At 44.2% G+C, this 25115-nt stretch overlaps 1 protein-coding gene across 1 annotated transcript in view; it reads right to left on the bottom strand.

Moving 5' to 3' along the window:
- The window catches only part of Oxgr1 (oxoglutarate receptor 1), a 40368-nt gene extending 21999 nt beyond the window's left edge, over positions 1-18369 (bottom strand). Inside the window, exon 1 of the mRNA XM_032918385.1 lies at positions 18335-18369. The gene's annotated coding sequence lies outside the window, so the exon portion shown is untranslated. The remainder of the gene's footprint in view (positions 1-18334) is intronic.
- Positions 18370-25115: the final 6746 nt, after the last annotated feature.

Genomic DNA, 25115 nt, shown 5'->3' with positions numbered 1-25115 from the left:
TTCTTATCTGTGTGCCTGAGATGAGCATCTGAGTTGGGCTATAGGAGAAAGCACACTGGCGAGTGACGTGAAGAAAGCCACCCACCCTTGCTAATTTGGAAGCCCAACAGATCAACTAAATTGTAAACGCTTCTCTGAGAGTCTTACCCATTGCTACATACATCCCACTCTCTCCTCATCTGTACCCTAAAATACTCTGGAAAGAATATTTTCTAATTTTTTCCATACCTATAATTTTCTCCATTTCATTGGTTGGCAACAGCATCCACTCAATTGTTCAAGCCCCAAACTTCAGAGTCACTTTTGTCTCCATTCCTTAAAGAATGGGGTGGCAGGTTCCTTGCCCACAACACCACCATTGCCCGGGGTTTCTCTTCCAATACCACTGGTGTCATGGCTGTCTTTGGCCAATGAAGGAAGAACATTATGTCCTTTCCAAGGAGAGCTTCATTTTCTAACAAGTGACCATGTACATTCTCCTGTCTTGTCAACATGACAGCAATGTCTAAAGAGAACCCGAGAGGCTGCAGGGAGCAGAACACACCGCCTGCACTGTGCACATAGATTGAAGGACACACCCGACTGCTGGCTCTTTTGTTGCATCAGCACACTGGCTTCTTGGCAATGAGCTTAGCATCCCTGACTTTGTCTTTGCAACCTGAGGCTCTTCCATGACTGAAAGGACCCAGGGTTAAATCTTCAGCCATCTTCTGTGTCAGCATCCCACCCCTAGGAAAATCTCACCATGTATGAATGCATTCTAGAAAGCCTTCCTCCCTCGGTTTCTGAACACATAGGGTTGGTACATATTATTTCAATGTTGATGTGTCTAAAAAGAATGTTTTCTGTTTCCCTTACCATTCTGCAGAATTTTCTCCATTTTCAATTGTTCAAACCCCAATCATAGGTGTCATTCTTGTTTCCAGTCCTTAAGCCAGTTGCCCCATCCCCATCCCATCCTCCCTAAAGCCACACTGACTCCACTGTCATTGTATTTACTCTCCAAGTCCCATGTCTCCCCACCACTGAACCTCTGCCTCCTCCTCTAAGCCCCCCTGCCCGCCTCTCGCCAGGCCTCCCTGCCTTCACTTGTAGACCATGACTAGTCACTGAACAGACAGCAAGCAGCTAGTACTCTATTAACACATGAATTGTATCATGTTGCTTTCCAGTCTCCCTCTGCTGCACTCCGAAAAAGATCAGACCTCAGGAGAAGGACCGCATTAAAGCATTCGTGTCTGCAAACCCTGAAAATGGAACTGATGCTGGAACTGTTGATCTCCTTTCAGAGTTGAATAAGAAATCTCTGAGTGCTGGAGAAATGTTGATGTGGTTGTGTGAGAACATTAACAGCTCAATCAATATCGCTAGTGGTAAGGAAAATGTACAGCCATGTATGGCTATTGGTTTACCCATAACTGTAAGTGAAAACTCTGGGTTTTGCACCCATTAAGTGAATTTCAAGACTCACAGCCAACCATCCGACTGAGTCCAGGGATCCCAATGGAAGGCCTAGGGGAAGGACTAAAGGAGCTGAAGGGTTTTGCAACCCCATAGGAAGAACAATATCAACTAACTGGACCACCCAGTAGAGCTCCCAGGGACTGAACCACCAACCAAAGAGTGTACATGGAGGGAACCAGGACTCCAGATACATAAGTAGACAATGTGTATCATTCTGATATGTATCATTGAGACAAAGGACTTCTATTAGAGAAAATCATATTAATATAATTGCTTATTACATGGATAAAACATGTGATCACCTAAAATCATTGACTAAGTGTGCTGTGGGATCCTGAGTTTTTCCCAGCAATCTTGTCAAACTTGTGATAATTACTTCATGATGACTTATCTATATATATGTATATGTGTATTATGTGTGTGTATATGTATATGATGTATATGTGTATGTGTATATGTATCAGATGTATATGTATATGATGTATATGTATACATATGTGCATGTGTATATGTTTATGATGTAGATGTAGATGATGTATATATGTATATGTATATGTATATGTATATAATTTTATTTGTTTACATTTCAAATAATATCCCCCTTCCCAGTTAACCCTCCACAAACACCCCTATCCCATCCCCCTCTCCCTCTTCCCCTTTGCCTCTATGAGGGTGCTCCTCCACCCACTCACCCACTCCCACCTCACTGCTCTAGCATTCCCCTATGCTGGGGCATCAAGCTTAAGCCTCCACAGGACCAAGGGCCTCCCCTCCCATTGATGCCAGATAAGGCCATCTTCTGCTACATATGTATCTAGAGTCCTGCCTCCCTCCATGTGTATTCTTTGCTTGGTGATTTAGTCCCTGGGGGTGGGGGTCTGGGGGTCCAGTTAGTTGATATTGTTCTTCCTATGGGGTTGCAATCCCCTTCAGCTCCTTTAGTTGTTCCCCTAGCTCTTCCATTGGGGTTCCCAGGCTCAGTCCAGTGGTTGGCTGTGAGTATCGCATCTGTATTGGTCAGGTGCTGGTAGAACCTCTCAGGGGACAGTCATACAAGACTCCTGTTGACAAGCACTTCATGGCATCAGCAATTGTATAGGGGTTTGGTGTCTGCAGATGGGATGGACCCCTAGGTGGGGCGGTCTCTGGGTGGCCTTTCCTTCCATCTCTGCTCCATTCTTTTGTCCCTGTCTTTCCTTTGGACAAGATATTTCCAGGTTCTTACACAGTTTCACACATCTACAGAATGTGACTCGATCTTATCTATTCACCACCATCTCCCTCCGACTCCCCTTGGTTCCCCCAAGCCCCTCTCCCCCTTGACCGCATCTCCTCTTTTTAGTTTTGCTTTCTCTATTAATAAGAATAAGCATCCGAGACCAATTAATGTTGCCCATTTGCACTGGGCGATGGTCCAATGACACATGAGTAACCTGTCCATGGCCACACCCCTTAAGGCAATCCACTCCCCCATTTTCTGCAGCCATAGCCTGCCCTTCGGTCCTCTGAGGCCCCTCCTGTCCATGGTAGGATTTTCACTGGCTCCATCTTTGTCCCTCATTTAACTTTAATGAATTCAAGTAAGAGAGCTTTGTAGGTAGATTGTCCAATTCCAAGTTGGCGAGCCCTATGCCCATGTACCTAACAACAATAGTACATGGGCTCTGTAGGCCAGGGTTATGGGTGTGGGTGTGGCTGTGTGCACACAACAGTATTATAGGAGAAGAGGTCATAGCCTGAAGAGAATTGGGAGATGCTAATCGAGGAGTTTAAGCAGAAAAGGGGGAGAGAGAGAAATGATAGAAAAATAGGACCCATGCATAAAATTTTCAAAAGTAAAATATTTAAATTTTAAAAACTAGGAACAAATATTAGAACCTTGTCTTCTTTGCAATAATTTTTGAGAGATAACGAGTTGTTTTAGAGACACATTAGTGTTAAGACACAACACAGGGACTGGATATGTGTCTCAGTGGTAGAGCAGTTGCCACACAAGCACACAGTTCTGGATTCAATCCCAGCAACACACACACACACACACACACACACACACACCACAGAGACCCACATATATACACACAGAGACACACGCACCACACACAGAGACACACGCACCACACACAGAGACACACACACCACAGACATACCCACACACACACACACACCACAGAAACCCACATATATACACACATACACACACAACACACACACACACCTCAGAGACCCACACATATACACACAGAGAGACATGCACATATACAGAGATACACAGAGACACACGCACCACACACACACACACACACACACACACACACACACACACACACACACACACAGAATCACACGTTCCGTCTCCTACAACATTGCTTACATTGACTTCCCAGGCCTGTGTCATTGATCCACCCTCCATCTCTCTGAAGGATTTTCCTCTTACTCTTTTCCTTGACTCTTCCCACATCACTGAGTCTCTTCCTACATCACTCTCTTATTGTCCTACATCTTTTTTTTCAACCTTAAGGATTATCTGAAGTTGTGTTTCTGATTGCTACACTCGGTTTTCTTCTATTAAGATAGAAATTAAGATATATCCTGTGAGACACAGCCAGAGCATGTCAAATACAGAGGTGAATACTAGCAGCAAACCATTGAACTGAGAACGGGACCCCCGTTGGAGGAGTTAGAGCAAGGATTAATAGAGCTGAAAGGACCTGCAACCCCATAAGAACAACAGTACCAACCAACCAGAGCTCCCCGGGACTAAACCACCATCCAAAGAGTACACATGGACAGACCCATGGCTCCAACTGCATATGTAGCAGTGAATAGCCTTGTTGGGCACCAATGGAAGGAGAAGCCCTTGGTCCTGCCAAGGTTGGACCCCCCAGTGTAGGGGAATGTTGAGGGGGATGGATGGGGAGGGGAACACCCTTATAGAAGAAGGGGAGGGGGATGGGATAGGGGGCTTATGTCCAGGAAACCAGGAAAGGGAAGAACATTTGAGATGTAAACAAAAAATATCCAATAAAAAAAAGCATTGAAATGCAAAAAAAATTAAGATATAAATATCTGAGAGAAAAGGGCCTTTCCCAGGTCCCCTGTTCCTTTTTCCTGGCTTCTTGAACTCTTCTCTGGTCTAGTACTGGTGATATAAAAGAACTGAATGAGTAAATGTTTATAACTTCGAAGGCGTCCTAATGGTTAGTAATAACACACATTCTCTGCAATGTCCGATGAATCGGGTCCGGGGAAAATCCCATAATAAGAAAACAGCCTGATTCAGACAATGGAGACCATCTTTTGTGGCCACAGTAAGTCCCTTAAAGTAGTGTCTTGAGAATTGTCAGTATTGATCCACGTGTGAATTAAGCAGAGCTCAGCCGCACAGCTGCCAGGGACTGCTGCCCTGTGTTTGCAAAGGCTGGCTGAGCTCACACAGCGAGCGAGAGAAGCCTGCCGCCTATGAGCAGAGCCTTCCCCCTTCCTGCCATCTCTGTGTGCAGGTCGGGAAGGCGCCAGAAGGAAACCTGGTTGTGGGCTCAGCCACAGGCTTTGAGATCGCGCCTGCAGCTAGGCAGCCCAGTGTGAACCAGGCCTTCTCCTTCATCTGGAAGCAAAAGTCCAGAACCGGGTTAGGCTTTCAGATCCAGATTTGCCAGCTGCAGGGAAAACTGAAGCAGTCTTCGACACGGGCTACGACTTAGACCGTTCGTGATTTCCAGCAGAGATTCAAAGGTGGCCGCGTGGCCCTGTGAAAGCTGCACTGGTTCTCATCGGTGGGAGACAGTGATTATGTGTTCCTTAAAACGTTCTGAGGCACGTCTCTGCAGGCCTTGGCCGGAGGCTTCCAGTTATTACAACATCAATTTTCCAGGTGCCTTTTTGCTCATCTGTGCTTTTGATTTCAGGTTTTTACTGTCTGTTTTGCTGGAAACGTATCTTCGACATCTAACTTTTCAGCATATGATGATTTAAAACATGCACATATAGAGCTCTAGGTTCTCTGCTACTGTTTTGGCTGTTGTTTTTTAAATGCTTCATCAATATATTCACATCTACTACTAGTCTCTCATCTCTCTTGTGAGAATATTTTCATTATTTTTAATGTGTGTATGTGTGTATGTGTATGTGTGTATGTGTATGTGTGTCTGTGTGTCTGTGTGTATGTGTGTGTATGTGTGTATGTATATGCATGTGTATGTATGTGTGTATGTGTATGTATGTGTGTATGTGTGTATGTGTGTCTGTGTATATGTATGTGTGTATGTGTGTGGATGTGTGGATGTGTGTATGTGTGTATATGTATGTGTATGTATGTGTGTATGCATGTGTATTTGTGTGTATGCATATGTGTATATGTGTATGTGTGTATATATGTGTGTGTATGTATGTGTATGTGTGTGTATGTGTATGTATGTGTGTATGTATGTGTACGTTTGTGTGTGTATTTGTGTGTGTATGTGTGTGTATGTGTATGTATACATATGTGTGTGTATTTGTGTGTGTATTTGTGTGTATGTGTGCATATGTGTGTGTGTGAATGCATGTGTGTATGTGTGTGTATGTATGTGTATGTGTGTATGTATGTGTATTTATGTGTGTGTATTTGTGTGTATGTGTATATGTGTATGTATTTATGTGTATGTGTGTGTATGTGTGTGTATGTATGTGTATGTATGTGTGTGTATGTGTATATATGTGTATGTGTGTATATGTGTATGTGTGTGTGTGTATACCAAGTGAGTACCTTGTCCATGGAGGCCAGTAGATGGCATCTGATTCCCCAGGGCTGTAGTTACAGACAGTTGTGGGTCACCCAAAGTAAATGCTTGGAATCAAGAGGAGCAGGCCTTCTTACCACTGAACACTGCCTCGGCACCAAGCCTCTCCCATCTCTGTGCATTTTGGGGAGCCAGCCAGATGCACAAAGGGGCCGGGAGCTTGTATATAGTCAGGCACTTCACTTAGGGATAATTTCATTTGCTTCCTTAGGGAGCGTTTTTATCAGCTGTTCCATATTTATCAGCCATTTGTGGTTCTGCAGAACTGAGAGGTTTTCTGCTGGAGGAGGCAGTGCCCACTGAGCTTTCAAGTCAGCGTTTGCCGCTGACCACATATCTGCTCCTCTCCTCCCCCTTGAGAAGGTGTCATCAGAAATTCACAATTCACACACCAACATACCTCGTATGTTACCATGAAGTACTTTACAAATGCAGTCAAGATGTATGTATTGAGTGTAGACAAAACGAAATCCCTCACGAAAACCAAGATAGTAAAGTACTAAGTCCCCTATCTCCATGCCTTTTCTGAAATACTGGATAAACTTCAGGTGTCAGCCCATCATCGGCGCATTGTTGCTGCTGTTTTGTTTGGTTTGTTTGTCCTGTTTTGTTGACAGGGCAAGTGTCTTTGATCGGCCGCCTCTTTTTGTCCTGGAATAAACTTGAAGGCACGAAGGTACAAACGTAGATGACTTTCTGCCCTCTTCCCCAGGACTTCGATGCTCAGTATGACTCTGACCAAAGGCCTCAACCACTCCACTGAGCAGCAGCAGTGAGGTCCTGTGTGCAAGAGTCACATAGTGGCCAGAGGACGCCATTTCATGTCCGTCCCTCTTTCCCACACTCCAGATACTGCCTTCCGTCTGTCTTCTCTGAGACATCCCTGAAGCAGGTGGTGGTGGTGGTGGTGGTGGTGGTGGTGGTGGTGGTGGTGGTGGTGGTGGTGGTGGTGGTGGCGGTGGTGGTGGTAATGTGGATTCTCCGTCTGTGTCTGAACACGCACAGTCACTTGTTTTTGGCTGGCGATGAATCTCGGCGTCAACCACAACACTCTACAATAGGACGCTTCTCTGGTCGAAGTTGAGAGTCGCTCAAATGTATTGAGACAAATATAAATATTCAGAAGGAAATTCGACTCCATGACCACTTAGCAAATCAACCTCAGTGGGGTCTGCTGTGGGGTCTACAGCCTCTCTAGAGTTGTATTTTGACCCAGTTACAGAGCCAGCCATGTGGAGCTGGTACCACACCCCATACCCCCTGGGCCTCTCATTTGACCTGTGTTTTAATATCCTCATCCACCCATGTTGGTCTTGTCCTTCTGGAAGTTCATTCACCAAAAGGACAAGAAGGAAAGTCCTTGATTCCCTGAAAACTCGGTGTGATTTAGATCCCTGCCCATGAGCAAATCTCCTGGGATTTAATGGAGCCAGGCCACTTAGTGTGCTTCATCATGATGTCTGTCTGTCTGTCCTGGGGGTGGAATTAAATCCCATGAGGGAAGGAGTCATTCGTATCTCATTAAATCTTTGATATTCCTAGGGCCTGGCACATGGGAAAGTATGTGCTTGTCTCTAACATGCAAAGTAGGACTAGAAGAAGGCCTCTGGGCAGAGCTACCAGCTTGCCACACAGACGGTTCAGCTCTGATCCTACCGAAGTCTGTATACTAGAACTGCGGCCGGTCACTTCTCCATTAGCTCCTCCCTCTTGGTTTCCTCTCTCGTTGATGACAGTGTACATCATGCCCTGCACAGGACAGACATCCTGCAGGCTTTGTTCTTCATTGCCCTGGCCATTTACCTCCAATCACCACATCCAGTTGCTTCTGCAGTTGAAGCAAGCTAATGGTTTGCCCACATGCTTCTCACGACTCAGGGACACCACGCCTTCCTGCTCCCACAGTCACAACGTGCTGCTAACATCTTCCTACATTCTCCTCCCAGGACTCCTACTTGCCTACACTAGCTTCCATAGGCATCAGTTTCTATTTGTAGACAAATTGATGTCTTGGTTTTTTATTTCCCAGTTCTTCCTCGCCCTAGTCCTCTTCCTCTTCCTTTTAGTAAGTGTGTGTGTGTGTGTGTGTGTGTGTGTGTGTGTGTGTGTGTTTTGTATACATTGTTTCTTTTGCATGCTTTTTGTATGTTTCTGATGTACACATGAATGTGTGTATGCATGTTTGAGGGGAGAGAGAGCAAGGTTGATCTTAAAAATTATCCACAATCATGTGTCCACCTTATCAGAATGCAAGTTCTGGCAATCAAACCCAGAGCACTCAAAAACGGACAGTCTTACTGGATATCTTACTCTGGTAATCCCCTGTTTCTGACTTCTAAACTGTGCCTACCCAACATTTCTGTAGGTACTGAGGGTTCAAACTGTAGCCCACGTGCCTACACTGAAAACCACTTTACCCACTGAGCAATCTCCCAGCACCCAAGGTGATCATTTAGAAAATAACTTCTTGCCTGTTTTATTCTCTCTTCCTACTTTCCGGTCTCTCTGGGAAGTTTTCCCTGATATTTTAGAGCTGTAACGTACGCTCCCACACTACATTGTATCTACATCTAAACATTCACTTAGAACATGACCCTAGGATTTCCTGACTTGTTGGTTTCTTCCCTGCAGGTTAGTTCTCTGATGAGAGACTTTGCATCTGAGTATTCCATGCCCAGTATGAACATCAATAAATGTTTGCAGGATGTCAATGCATGGCTTTTTGATATAGTATATCCACTGCTTATCAATGAATTATTCACATAAATGCTATGGGGGGAAGCAGAAACAATATTATGATCTATCATATTGCTTAGGACTATCAGGCCTATTATTTGGATTCAAGTGGAAATAGAATTTCCAATCAATACTCACTTATATACGCAGACAAAAACAAGACATAGTGTACATTTATTCTTATTTTAACTCTTTCGGTTCCTCTTTCTCCTGCGTGACTTGCAAGGAAACTATATAAATCAACAATTACGTAGCTGTTGCAATGGGTAATCCAAGTAAAGTTGTAATTTTTCATTACACAACATCAATGAGAGTAGATAAAGAAATATGAGAGCAAGTTTTTGTCTGTGTTCAACATGGATCTTGTGGCCCCTGCTGCACTCGGAACCTGGATTACAAGGACATGAATGATGCACGCCTTGTTCTGTGGGTGGATGCTGGGGTCCAGGCTCTAGTCCCAGTCCTTGTGATTACACAGTAAACGCCTTTAAGTACTTAATCACCTCTCCAGTCTTCAGAGAAGAAATTCCTCAATGCCACAAATCATCTTACCCGAAGCTGCACTCTTACAGTGAGCATAGCTAATACCATAATCCTAAATTCTATTTAGGCACTAGCCCGTGGCTTTCTATATTCCTCTCAGATATGCGATGTTTGTATTTTCATGTTCTATCTGTCTTTCCAGTAGATACACAGTTTTCACCATTCTCGTAGATTTTAAATCTGAGATTTCAAGACTAACGTCAAGTCATGTGGGTAGCCAACCACTCTTTGATTCAATTTGAGGCATGACTGATAGGAAAGAACTCATGACTGATACTGTAGACATGGTCAAAAGCCTATGGAGCAGAAGGTCATGGACTTTACTACACAGGAAAAACCTGCTATTATTATTTTTCTAAAGGAAAAGAATCAAGTCGTCAAATTGCATTCTACATATTTGTGGCCATGCCCATACATCCATGCAGCTCTCATCTTTGGTTGGAGAGGCTTTGTTCTTTGGAAGGCAACTGTTCAGCCCTAATGGGACATCTAGATCCACCTCTACCCCCAAAGCTTGGGAGACTTCTCTGGAGAAGAAGCAGAAATAATTAGGAGCCAGAAGACAGCAAGGGGAGCTGGGAAACACTGTAGTGTGGATATGCCCAGGCTGCTGTAATCATGAACTCACTGTCTTGGTTACTGTTCTATTGCTGCACAGAGACACCGTGACCAAGGGGTGCATTTAATTGACAGCTTGCTTGCAGTTAGTTCTTCCACTGTTGATGGTTCCCTTTGCTGTTTAAGCCTTCCTTTACTTCCTTTTCATGAGTTGGAGCTTAGCCGAGTGGAGTCTTGCCCTGAGAGCCCTACTCCCTTTGTTCCATTGTAAACCAGGTCTTTCTTTAAACTTTATCTCATTGAGCACAGGACTTGGCTCCAACATTAGATTTCCAGATGGTCTTTTATCCTCAAACTGTCTTATTTTGTATTTCCCTTTGCCCTGTTTGATCCTTTCCATGGCAGATCTATTGTAAGAGTAGCTGCTAATAACCATGGAATAGACTCAATTTTAGGCTGTCTTGAAATCTCCTCTGCCAGTGCCATCAATCCAAAACTCTTCGATTTAGCCTTAGGCATATTTTTAGAACAAGGGCAAAAAGCAGATATACTCCTTGCCGAGTACCACAAAGCCCACAAATACCAGCTGCTACTGAGCTCCCCCTCTGATACCTCTTGATCGAGGCCTGCATTATCCACAGTGCCCTCAGCACATCTTCCATGCTGCTACTTGTGGGGACTGTTAAGTCCTATTTAAAGTGTTTGTTCTCTGAAATCTCAGCTCCCTCCATATTTCTCCAAAAACCAGCATGGTCAGGCTTATCACACAGCAATACCCCAGGTCCTGATACCAGGTTCTATCTTAATCACTGTCCTACTGCTGGGAACTGTCAACATGACCAAGACAACTCTTATAAGAGGAAGCAATTAATTGAGTGCTTGCTGACAGTTTTATAGAGCTATTTCATGATCATCATGGTAGGAAGCAGACACACATGGATATATAGTTGAGAGTCTTACATGCTGATCAGAAGGTAGCACGGTAGCATGGGGGTGGGGGCAAGAATGGGCTTGGCGTGGGCTTTTGAAACCTCAAAGCACTCCCCCTAACTCTTCAAAAACAATCTCATTCTCTGATGACTGAGCATTCAAATATATGAGTCTATGGTGGCCCTTCTCATTCAAACTACCACACTCACAGTAGCTGAACCAGACCTGTACAGGATCAAGACAGCAGTCATTCCAACATAATGGGGAAATAAGTCAGGAAGGCCTACACCTACCTATGGATCTATTTACAGTTTCTGATACCTGGAAGAGGGGGAGTGGCTGTTGGCAGGTTGTCCATTTCCCACTGGATTCTCCACACTCATGTGCACATAGGCAGCACTACATGTGTGAGTGGATGGCCCATGCTCATGTGCACATAAATGACACTACATGTTCCAGTGGATGGCCCACACCCATATGCACATGGAAGCACTACATGTGTGAGTGGATGGCCCACACTCATGTGCACATAAATGACACTACATGTTCCAGTGAATGGCCCACACCCATATGCACATGGAAGCACTATATGTGTCAATGGATGGCCCACACCTACTACATATATCAGTGGATGGTTCACACCAATATGCACATAGGCAGCATTACATGTTCCACTAGATAGCCCACACCCATGTGCACACAGGTAGTAATACATGTGTCAGTGAATGACCCACACCCATGTGCACACAGGTAGCACTACACATTCCAGTGGATGGCCCACACCCATATGCACATGGCCTCACACTCATGTGCACATAGGCAGCACTACATGTTCCAATGGATGGCCGACACCCATGTGCACACAGGTAGTAATACATGTGTCAGTGAATGACCCACACCCATGTGCATATAGGTAGCATTACACATTCCAATGGATGGCCCACACCCATGTGCACATGTCTTCACACTCATGTGCACATAGGCAGCACTACATGTTCCAATGGATGGCCCACACCCATGTGCATATAGGTAGTAAGTACTACATGTATCAGTGGATGGTCCACAGCCATGTACACATGGAAGCACTACATGTGTCAGTGGATGGCCTCACACTCATGTGTACATAGGTGGCACTACATGTGTTAGTGGATGGCCCACACTCATGTGCACATGGATAGCACTGATTGAATTCAGTGAAATATTATAAAATCAGAACAGGATATACAGAATAGAAAGCAGATATGCTGCATGTTGGAGGTGTCTGGGAGTTGTAGAAGGATAGACACGATCAAAATATATTGTATACATGTATGAAATTCTCAAAGAACAAATTAGAAATACTTAGAAAAAGATAAAGTCAAGTAAACAGATTGAGAGTCCAAATAAATATAGTCCTGTGTCTGGAAAGAGAGTCAGATTTCCAGGGAACTATTAATACTTGATCTTTAAAGAAAAAAAGAAATGATAAGAATTTTGCAGATTATAATTTTCTCTACTTGAACTTTTCCATGAGTCCCAGGAGAAGAAAATAGCTTCAGAAAATTGAGATGATAATAGAGAAAACTTGTCTAGAAAGAAAAGGACATTTCTATACAATGACTTCAAAAAATAATAAATCTGAGAGACTATTACATTTATCTATTCAAGAAAAGAAATTTTAAGTGAACTTTCTAAAAGAGGCAGAGGGAGGGACAGATCTGGGTGGGAGAAGGGAAAGAGAGCAGGATCAGATATGGGGTGGAGACAGGAGAGAGCTCAGAGGGCCAAGAAAATGAATAGAAATATGCAGCAGTGGGGGGTTCGGGTGGGGGGAAAAGTCTTAGACACCAGAGATGTGAGAGGCTTTCAGGAACCAATGGGAATGACCTTAGCTAAAATGTCCAACAGCGGGGAAATGGGACCAGAAGAGACCATCTCAGGTAGATAGACAAGGCCCCCAGTTGAGGGATGGGGCCACCCACCTATATTTAGAATTTTTGTCACTGAATTGTTTCTATGTAAAGGAAACGTGGAGACAATAATGGAAGAGAGACTGAACAAAAGGTCATCCAGATACCAGCCCAACTTGGGATCCAACCAATGTGCAGGCACAAGACTCCAAAACTATTGCTGATAACATGTTATGCTTGCAGACAGGAGCCTGGCATGGCTGTCCTGTGAGAGGCTCTACCAACAGCTGTCTGAGACAGATGCAGATACTTACAGCCAACCATTAGACTAAGGTTGTGGACTCTTATGGAGGAGTTAGGGGAAGGATTGAAGGAGCTGAAGTGGATTGCAACCCCATAGGAAGAACATCAGTGTCAAATAACTGGATGCCCGCCTCCCCAGAGCTTCCAGGGACTAAACCACAAACCAAAGAGCATAAATAGACTGGTCCTCGGCCCCTGCTGCATACATAGCAGAGGATTACCTTGTCTGGCCTCAGTGGGAAAGGATGCACCAAACCCTGTAGAAACTTGATGCTCTAGGGAAGAGGGGTGCTAGTGGGGTGAGATGGGAATGGGAGGGAACCACCCTCTCAGAACCGAAGAGGAGGGGGTGAAGGGCTTGTGGAGGGGGGACCAGGAAGGGAAGCAACATTTGAAATGTAGATAAATAAAGACATACTTGGAACAAAATGAAATAAAAAATTTAAAGTAAAGGAACAAAAATACAAAACAAATTCAACAAAAGGAAGTGAGTGGCATATTGTTCTCAATAAAAGAATTTGTGGCAAATAGAATAATGACCTGTTCTAATCACAAAGAGCTCCAGGTGGACTGTGTTCTTTGGCCAGTTGAACCACAGATACAGAGATGAGGAGATGATTCTGGGTTACCTGTGTCAGGTCAGTTTGCTATCTTCACAGAATGGAAGCATCATCCTCAGAGTACACCATGGCAGATGTGATGTGCAGTACAGTTCATGCCTGCATGCTTACACCCAGCAGTAAAACCCTCAGTCAAGAAGATATGCCTACTACTCATGTTTCTGTCTCCATCTCTTTCTCTCCTTCTATCTCTTATTCTCCACCCCTCCCCTCCTCCCCTCCTTACTCCCCTATATACTCTCTAGATCCTAGTGACCTATGTGGCCACAAGATTTGGTATATACCCTCTAGGACCTATAAATGATAAAATTCTTATGCCCTCTGTGGTGATTTGAATAAGAATGGCCCTGATAGGCCATTTTGAATACTTGATCCCTAAGTAGTGAAACTCTTTGGGAAGGATTAGGAGGTGTGGCCTGGTTGGAAAAGATGTGTCAGGTGGGTTTTGAGGTTTTAAAACTCTGGGTCAAGGCCCAGTTTCTTCCCTCCTCCTCCTCCTCCTCCTCCTCCTCCTCCTCCTCCTCCTCCTCCTCCTCCTTCTTTTTCTTCTTCTTCTTCTTCTTCTTCTTCTTCTTCTTCTTCTTCTTCTTCTTCTTCTTCTTCTTCTTCTTCTTCCTCCTCTCTCTCTCTCTCCCCCCCCTCTCTCTCCCCCTCTCTCTTCCTGCCTGTAGTTCCCTACCATGATGCTAACAGACTAACCATGTGAAGACTCAAGCAAGCCCCTAATTAAATATTTTCTATAATTTGCCTTGGGTTATTGTGTCTCTTCACAGCAATAGAACACTAACTAAGCTATTCTACTAAAAAAAAAGAAGTGAAGTGGAATATAATAAATTCTGGCACTGTTTAAAAGTTGGGAAATGGGAGGGGGTGGAAAGATGGATCCCCAGGACCCACATGGTGAAAGAAAAGAAGAGACTTCTGGAAATTGTTCTATGAACTCCATTTGCATGCAAAGACCTACTCACACATGTATGTAAACACATACATACACACAGAGACACATACGCATGCACTCACACACAAACATGTGCACATATAGGCACAAACACACATACATGCATACACAGGCACATACACACATGCACACACACAGGCACACACACACACACACAGCACACACACAGGCACCTCTTTTTTACTTCGACTTGAATTTTCTCAGTTTTGGGTCGTGGTGATTAATATTGCTTGTCCACCAGATAGGATCTAGAATCACCACCGAGAAAAATCTTAGAGCATGACTTCTGTGATTGTCTGCATTTGGCTGATTAAGGTGGGGCCCCCTTAACTGTGGGCATCATTATTCCATGGGCGGGTTGCCCATGGAATAGGCCTGTAGTGAATAGGAAACAGAAATATGTCTGAGCAGTAATGCTCAACCCTTTTCCCCAACAGCAAGCCCAGTGTGAGCAGCCCCCTCAAGTGCTGGTTACCATAGCAGCCCTTCATGAAGAACTGTACCTTTGAACTAAGCCAAAATACTCTTCCTTCCTTAATTTGCTTTCCTTGGCTATTCTGTTCCAGCAAATAGACAACTAATATTTTCCCTTTATACTGATTTCTGATTTTTACTATTTCATTTCTCATACGTGGACTGGATATGTTCGGTATCTAGCTTTGTCAGATGCATTTGAATCCTTGGTTTAAAAATCATTGCCTTTCCCAGTAGACCCATCCTACCAGCATTGGTTTTTGTTTTAACTAAGTTCTGATGTTCCAAACTTTCACTTTCTCAAAGGACTTGAATGGGGTCTATCTTGTTGAACATTTTACAGCATCTGTTTTGCATAGCTAAGACTCAAAACCAAAGCCTCAAGACTGCCAGGCACCCAGCCTACTGTTGCGTTACATTCCGAGCTCCGATAGTCTTAAATGATCAGCTGTTTTTAAGAAGTGAGGATACGAGGCAAGGTCACCAACGTTGTTAAGAGTTTAAGTATGCTTTCTAATTTTTTTTTTTTGCCTGGTTTTGTAAAATTTCAAGAAAGTGCTGTTAATTGTTGAATTTGTATTTTCTCTCACTTGCTTCATTTGCTTAATGTATTTTGAAGGTCTGGCATTTAGGCATGTAAGTTTGTTTACCTTGGTAGCCTGGTGAAAACAGTCCTTGTCACTGTGACGTGCTGTGGCCATTACTCTGATCTAATGACTCTGCCTGACACTCACATAATAACATGAACTTTCTTATTTTCTTATTCTTTCTTTCCTTCTTTCTTTCTTTCTTTCTTTCTTTCTTTCTTTCTTTCTTTCTTTCTTTCTTTCCTTCCTTCTTTCTTTCTCTCTTTGGAAGATTCACTTTCTTACTTAAGTATCTGTGTGTATACGCATGCATGTAGGTGCCTACAGAGGCCAAAGGATTGTCAGATTCCCTAGAGATGAACTCAGGTGGTTATGAGCTGTCAGTACTGGAAACTAAAGTCCTCTAAAATGGAGCACCACTTATTACTATTACTGTTGTTATTATTATTATTATCATTATTATTATCATTTTATTCAATTACATTTCAAACTATATCCCCCTTCCCAGTTACCCCTCCATAACCCCCCATCCCATCCTCTCTCTCCCCTCCCCCTGCTTCTATGAGGGTGCCCCTCTACCCACTCCTGCCTCACTGCTCCAGCATCCCCCTACACTGGGACATCAAGCCTAAGCCTCCACAGGACCAAGAGCTTCCCCTCCCATTGATGCCAGACAAAGCCATCCTCTGCTACATATGTATCAGGAGCCATGGGTTTCTCCATGTGTACTCTTTGGTTGGTGGTTTAGTCCCTGGGAGCTCTGGGGGGGTCTGGTTGGTTGATATTGTTGTTCTTCCTATGGGAGTTGCAAGGGAGCATCACTCTTAACCACTGAGCCATCTCTCCAGTGCCACTGCAGCCATAGTGGGATTTCCTGTGCCTGTGACCCATCTCATGCTCCCCAGTCCCAAAGGAGTAGCCTGAGGTTCGGAACAGTGTCCATGCAGCAGGAAACAAAGAAACAAACAAAACGAAACAGTTGTTTCAACATTTGTGACACTGGATGACAAGATCTCGTTAGACTCCATTTGCACTGCCTTCCCAGGCCCACATGGATGCACTGCCCTGAGATCCTGTATTGGTGAAGTCAGTCAGAGCACAAGGCCTTCATATGCAGCACCATGCTGTGCTGCTGGGACGGCCTTCAGGTCTTCTCCTGCAGAATAGGAAAAAAGTGAGTTTGTCAAAAAGCTTTTACCCACTCCACTGCCTAAAGCACCTCCCTCCAGCAATTCGTCTTCTTCGTTTAGTTCACAGTTGTAATCTGAATTATATAGACACACATATTTACATATATGCAAACATACGTGCCTATCTATGTAGCTGTCTCATTCTCTCTCTCTTCTACCAGGTTTTAAGCCATGCAGAAATGAAACCTCATTTACTATGTTTGGACCTATAGAAGTAGAGATCAATAAATAATTTTGGGGTGATATTAAAGGGGAAATTACCAATCAACGTGGATGTTTCTCTTGTTGTTGTGACGCTGTATCTGACGGAAATGGCTCAAGGGAAGAAAGATTTATTCTGGCTCTGGAGCAGAGCAGTTAGCGTTGTGAGAGGCCTGGGGATGGAGAAACGAATTCAAGTCTCAGTTATCTTTGTCCTGCTCCTCCCTTTATTCTGCACATTTCCCCAGTGCACAGATGCTGTTGCCTGCATGGCCCTTCTTTAATTATCTGTGGAAAGGCCTTGACAGAAATACACAAATTCACACCTTCGCCAATATCTTCAGCGATGCTATGTCCAGCCAGGTCAACCATCGTGGTGTTGTCTATGAGTGGTTTGGGTTGTGATTTGAGTTCGCTTTATGATAGTGTACGCCTTAGTCAGGGTTTTACTGCTGTGAAAAGGCACCATGACCGAGGCAACTCTTCTAAGGACAGTATTTAACTGGGGCTGGCTTACAGATTCTGAGGTTCAGTCCATTATCATCAAGGCAGGAACATGGCAGCATCCAGGCAGATGTGGGGCTGGAGGAGCTGAGAGTCCTACATCTTCATCTGAAGGCTGCTAGCAGAATACTGGCTTCCAGGCAGCTAGGATGAGGGTCTTAAAGCCCACACCCACAATGACACACCTACACCAACAGGGCCACACCTCCCAATAGTGCCATTCCCAGGGCTGAGCAGATACAAACTGTCACAGTGTGAAAGAAGAATGTGTTGAACAAAAGCAAGGTCTCGGATTGTGAAATCTAATCATTCCCAGACTAGTGCTGTGTGATTCGTTACTCTGTAGTGAGGCTGGGCAATGGCAAGAAGCCATGGCTCTTGGTCCAGCTCTGGATCATCGGGGGAAGCAACACATACCTCACAGTACACTGTGTTGCAAGACTAGAACGTTAGAAATAATCAATGCATTTTGATATACAGCATTTCAAAATTTTTGCATAATCATCAGAATGCAACCCATAACAACTAGAGTATTTATATATTTAAACAGAATAAAGATTATACAAATGCACTACGTACAACATATAGAATCGCCCTACCTTTTAGAGCCGGCTACATTTCTGCATGGGACTTTCATATGGTTATGTAAAGTGCTGTTCTGTCCTCATTGGTCACCTTCTTGAGTGTGAAACTTCTGTCAGGTCAGTGTCTATGCACCCTCTTCTTTTCAGATGGGATTTCCAGGCACATGGGACACTTCCCTGGGATGTTTTGCTCCCAGCATCCACACAAGAACGGCCAACCGTTCAGCGTTTTCCACCGAATTGAGCTCAACTGCAAGCTCTCGCCAATCTTTGCCGCTCTTGCTCTTATTTTAAGAACTTTCCCCATGAGGGGAAGTTGGTTTTGAGCATTGAGGCTTTTGTTACTTTCCAGTACTTTCCGGTGTGTTTCTGAATCCTGATCAGGTCTGCAGAATCTGACTTCCAGCCTGGGTCCAGAAGGCTCCGTTGCAAAATTAGCTTTGCCTGCCCCCTTGTGGCCGCCTGGTGATCCTGGCAGAAGTAGCTTTGCTTTTCAAGTTTAGCATTTTGGGTTTTTTGTTTTGTTTTTTTGTTTTGTTTTTTGTTTTGTTTTGTTTTGTTTTGTTTTGTTTTTTTTTTTTTTTTTTTTTTTCTGGGGACCCGAACTCTGAGGGCCTTGCGCTTTAGGCAAGCGCTCTACCACTGAGCTAAATCCCAACCCCGCTTTTGTTTTTTTTAATTATTCTATGTTCTTTGAGCAGTTTATCGATGTGCACAATGGTTTGGGTAAGACTCACTACCCCTTCCAACCCCTCCCAGTGTCTCCACATCATACACTTTCCTAGCTTCACGGCCTCTCTTTTAATGGATGGGATCCAATCAGGGCTGCGCATATGTACAGGAGAGTGGAGCCATTCATTCCAATGCAGGCAAACTACAACTGCCAATAACAACGCAGCTAAAATTAGGGCTTAGGACATGGAACCTGGGAAGTCTCTACCCAGCTGTGCTTGAATTCTGACTGGCTTGATCTCGGGTAGGTTTTAACCAGGCAACCACAGCTGCTGTGTGTTTGTGAATACAATGACGCCCGCACCTCAAGAAGGCGGTGTTTCTCGGCAATTCTGTTGATCCTCCGTCTCTTACCGTTTTCTTCCTCCTCTTCCATAATATCTGTCTGGCACTTGGGAGGTGTACTGTAGAGAGGTCTCTTTAAGAACACAGGCAATTCTGATGGAACCCTAACGAAATGGCCCTATCAGACTGTGGTTTAGATTCCGGCCCTGACCCCGTTCTTTCATGCTCTGTAAAGCTTCAGTTTCCTCTTTACCAATGAGTGTCTGCTTTTGAGGTTGCAGAATTAGGCCCTGGCTTCACACATGCTGGGGAACTGCTGTAGAGCTAAGCTATGTTACTGGCCCATGTCTGAAGCTAAGCTGTGTTGCAGGCCCATGTCTGAAGTTTTATACTGCGTATTGTCTGCCTTTACCGTGGAAAATGTTTTAAATGCCTCTTCTAACAATGGCCTTCAGAAAGGTATTAGCGTGTTCTATAAAGTGGACATTAAGATGAGTTTTACAACAAGGTTGACAGATCGTACCACACTGAAGAAACATTATAAAGCACTAAATGACTAAAAGCCAATGCAGCTTGGCATCCTGGAGAGGAGATTTTCCGCAGTCCAGGTATTCCCTCCCGAACTGTCACCAACCGACTTTCTGACAGTCAGTGTAATGAAGCTTTTAAATCAAGAAATGCAAGACAAAAATAAGGTATCTGTTTAAAATAAATGTTTCTCAACAGTCTCATGCTTGCCTCGTTTTGATAAATATGAAAATCTCAGTGTGCTCTCTCCTTCCTACAGATTCTTAGCCAGTGTTCACAAAGGAGTTCCTTCAGATTTTTATCTTGTATGTTTTGCATGACAAAGTAATCATTTACCTGTCATTTAAAACTATTATAAGACGAAAGGAAACATGGAGGGAAAGATGAGGGTAAGGGGTAGGTATCACTAGAGTATTTGAAAAGGCCATTGGGTATTATTTTGTTTACTTAAAATTACATATCTGTTTATGTGTATGCAATATATGTGTGTAATTTACAGCATATATATGCATATATATATATATATATATATATATATATATATATATGAAATAAGGTTCCACCACTTTAGGAGACAATGCTCCCCACTAACCACAGACTGCTTAACAACATCCCCAGTGTCAAGCATGAGAAAGTTCCTTCCAGGAAAAGGAGAGAGCCTGTTGTGCAGATAGGACACACTGTGGACAGGACTTAGGAGAATCAATCCACATCAGAACCACAAACCCCTTCCCTGACGACTGGCTCTCACAGTGTCTGAAGTCACGTAAGCTGACAAGGGAAACAGGTGATCAGTAGCTCCAGCCAGCTGCAACACCCATGAACCAGGACAATGATTAGAGCACAGCATATTCTGAAAGGTGCAGTAATGGTGCTTAGATCCCGGGCGAAACCAGCGCCCACCTAATTGTATTTACGGCCCGCTCAGTAGGAGGAAATTCATACCTAACACTGCAAAATCACCCAGTTGGGTTTCCCACAGCTACTGAGACCACAGAACCTAGAGGAGAACCTACAACTGCCATTTTCCTACATCGATATTCTTTAACTGCACTATAGAACCTTACACCTGTGGCAAAGTGTGGCTGTCACTCCTTGTATTAATTAACCAGTTGGGCGTTCCAGGTCAGCAGTTCCCAACCTTCCTAACACCGTGACCCTTCAATACAGTTCCTCATGTTGTAGTGACCCGCAACCATAAAAATTATTTGTGTTGCTCCTTTATAACTGTAACTGTCTGCTCTTATGATTGGTAATGTAAATATAGGATATTTCTAATGGTCTTCCGTGATCACTGTGAAAGGGTTGCTCAACCCCCCCTAAGAGTTGTGACCCACACCCACAGGCTGAGAACAAGGGCTGCAAAGGGGCAGAATTGATAGTGTGTGTGTGTGTGAGAGAGAGAGAGAGAGAGAGAGAGAGAGAGAGAGAGAGAGAGAAACAGAGAGAGACAGACAGACAGAGACAGAGAAAGGCACTGAGAGAGAGTCCTTCTCCCATATCCTTTATGGAGGCTACCACCAGAAGGTATGGCCCAGATTAAAGATAGATCTTCCTGTTTCAAAAGATCTGGATTCAAGGTACATCATCCCACCTCAAAGGATCTTTTAAAACTTTTTAAGAAGACGCCCTTAAAAGTGGGTCTTCCCACTTCAAATGATTTAATAAGAATTCCTCACAGGTGTACCCAGCATCTGCTTGGGCTTTAGCTGATCCCAGTTGTAGTCAAGTTGACAAACCAGAACAGCCACCACAATCCACCCCCAGTCAAGTTGACACACAACCATACCTCCTTATGCCAACCATACCTCCTTATGCCATACTTGATCTACAAGTACAATAGGTGTCAGTTCCCTGTGATGGACATTCCTTTGGTATCTTAAATACTGGGCATACTCTATTTCCTCTACCCACGGCAAGCACCTCAGAAGACCTTGGCTCTTTTCCTGGAGGACTGACCCATGTCTTCATTCCCAAAGGGTCTGTGCCCATTGTCATCATACCTGGATTATGTTATTGTAGTTTCCCTTTGATTTTAATCACAAGACATGGTAGCACTAAGAGATACCCTAAGGGATTTCCCACGTGTAAGACATAATCTTTCTTACCTCCTCTGTGGAGAAGCAATCCAATTTCCCCCTGGTAATCTGGATCAATCATCCCTCCTGACCCTGTTGTTTCCTTCTTAGCCTGTTGGTGTAAGGACTTAAATGAGTTCTTTGTTCAGAAGCAATACTGTATGGACTCCTATGATGGTGGATGAGGCATTCTGTAAGTCCGTATATGGTACTTTTGGCAGAAGAATCATGAGAGGAGGCCATCTGTAACCAGAATAAGTAAAGACAAAAGATTGTCTTTCCCACAGAAGTATTCAAATGTAGTAACCCAGCCACTAGGGTTCTGGTTGGACACCCCAGGGAATGATGCCCTATCTGGGGCTCAGTTTTTGTCTCTGCTAGTGACAGATCTGGCCACAGATGTAGTCAGGTTATCCTTGGCAGTCCAGGTGGCCAAGACCATACACACTCTGTCACCATGGACACTTTGTTCATGTGCCCATTGGACAATGACAGAAACGGCTGGGGAAAAGAGGCTGACTCCACAGAATGGGTCATCCTGATTATTACTTGATTATTGACTTCTCCTCAGCTGAAGTCATTTGATGAGCGTTTACACAGGACACAACTCTCTCCACACCCTTCAGCCACTGGGAGATATCTAGCCACACACTTCTTCCCGAATGTCTTTCAAAGCGATTTTCTGATCACGTTTTTTCTAGGTCCCTGACCACCCAACCAATTCATGGGCTACAGCCCATGAAAGAATCAAGGAGCAGTCAGACATCTGGCCATTTCTTCTTCCAAACAAAATGTATGACCAAGTTTAGTTGCCAAAATTTGCCCCGGTGTGGAGATTTCTCTTCAGCAGTGTCTTTCAGGGTTGTCCCCCCTCCAAAAAAAAATGGTTCTAATGCTGCAACTGTCCATTTCTGAGTGGTGTCTGCATAGTGTGCAGAACCATCAGTAGACCAGGCCCTAAGCCCCCTCCTCGGTCAACTGATCTTACAGCGCACCCCATGAGACTATAGGTGAATGTTTGGCCACAGAAGGGGTTAGCAGGAGTAGAAACCATAGGCACGTGAACAACTTCATGTAACTGTCTTTTGCCTTCTGGACACGCTCAGGTCCAATCATGTACTTCCAACCAAACCACTTCCGTTTGATAATGAACTGTTGCTATGTAATCCTATTTTATGGCCTGGTGGGTCAGATAATACTCAGCTCGTGATGTGCTGTCTCCAGAATCCAAACAGACCCACTAAAGGTTGTACTTTTTTAGTGGTGGGAAGGACCAGGTACAAGAGCTTATTCTTCACCTTAGAAAAGATAGCTCTGTGTGCTCCCCACCACTGAACTCCTGTGAATTTCACTGAGACAAAGGACCCTTGAATTTTGATTGGATTTATTTCCCATCCTCTGATACTCGTTTATGTTACCAACAAGTTCAAAGCGGTTGCTACCTCCTGCTCACTCGGTCCAGTTGGCAGAATGTTGTCAATACAGTGCACCAATGTGATATTTTGTGGAAGAGGAAGATGATCAAAATCCTTCCTAAGCTATGACAAAGCTGGAGAGTTAATATATCCCGAGTTAAAAGTGTAAATATATTCTGCCGGCCTTGCCAACTGAGAACAAATTGCTTCGGGTGGCCCTTTATGGACAGGCACCCAGAAAAACTATTGATTTACTATCATTAGTTTCATACTGTGTACAAGGTGATGTGTTAATCTTCTCAAGTAAGGACACCACATCTGGTACAACTGTAACTGGAGTCACTACTTGATTAAGTTTTTGATAGTTAACTGTCATTCCCTACAATCTGTCTTCTGCCCTGTCCAAATAGGAGAATTAAAGGGAGATGTGGTGGGAACCACCACCCCTGCATCTTTCAAGCCCCTGACGGTGGCACTAACTTCTTTATTTCCTCCAAGGATGTGACACTGGTTTTGATTCTCTATTTAACTTGGCAAAGGGAACTCAAAAGGCTTCCACTTGGCCTTTCCAACCAAATCAGCCCTCACTCCACAGTTCCAGGAACCAAAGCGGGAATTCTGCCAACTTCCAAGACTATCTATCCAAATTATATACTCTTCGATTAGGGGAATAACCACAGAATGCATTCAAGGACAAAATGGACTTATTTAAGTCAGACTTCAACCAAAACTCTATCAATCAACTGACCTCCACAAGTCCTAACTTTAACTGGAGGACCATGATGTTTCTTGGAGTCTCCTGGAATTGGTGTCAATTCGAAAATTTTTTTCTTAGAGTTATCATTGCTCTGATGAAACGCCGTGGCCAAAGTAGCTTGGGGGAGGAAAGGAGGTTTTTGTTTTGTTTTGCTTTTTCAGATTATACATCCACATCACTGTTCATCATCAAAGAAAATCAAGACAGGGCCTCAAAAGGGGCAGGAACCTGGAGGCAGGAGCTGATTAAGAAGCCAGGAAGTAGTGGTGCTTAGTGACTTCTCTCTATGACTTGCTCAGACTGCCTTCTTCTAAAACCCAGGACCATCAGTCTGAGGGTGTGTCTTAGGGTTTCTGTTGCTTGGAGGAAACACCATGACCAAAAGCAAGTTGGGGAGGAAAGGGTTTATTTGGCTTACACTTCCACATCATTGCCCATTTCTGAAGGAAGTCAGGACGGGAATTCAGATAAGGCATGAAACTTGGAGCTGATGCAGAGCCACGGAAGGATGCTGCTTGCTGCATTGCTCGCCATGGCTTGCTCAGCCTGCTTTCTCGTAGATTCAAGCACCACCAGCCCAGGACTGGTGTAAGACATTAAAGGCCTCGAGTTATAGAGGAAGTGTCAAGGGGGCTTCAATCCTGGACACCTCAAACATGATGGTGGCAGGGATTGTCTACCTGCCCACTCCCAACCTGGCACCATAAAGCCAGTTCCCTCACCATCAACACTATCAAGAATGTATTACCCTGACAGACTTCACTCCTTGTTTGGACCCCACAGCCCCTGAATATGTAGGTGAAGCAATTTCCAACACCTCTGCCCTGGCCTATGGTACACGACCCTACAAACCTTGCCCTAGAGACCCTGGACACCTCCCCAGGGACATAAATACCCCTCCCACTCCAACAAATCAAACCATTTCTCCGAAGCTGTCCCCAGGTGTGCCATTACTAGGGCACTCACTAAAAACTGAGATTCTGCACTGCAAGCCCAGCTGA

Source organism: Rattus rattus, chromosome 12 (assembly GCF_011064425.1).
Source record: "Rattus rattus isolate New Zealand chromosome 12, Rrattus_CSIRO_v1, whole genome shotgun sequence".
NCBI lineage: Eukaryota > Metazoa > Chordata > Mammalia > Rodentia > Muridae > Rattus > Rattus rattus.
This window is presented reverse-complemented; position numbering and strand designations above follow the sequence as displayed.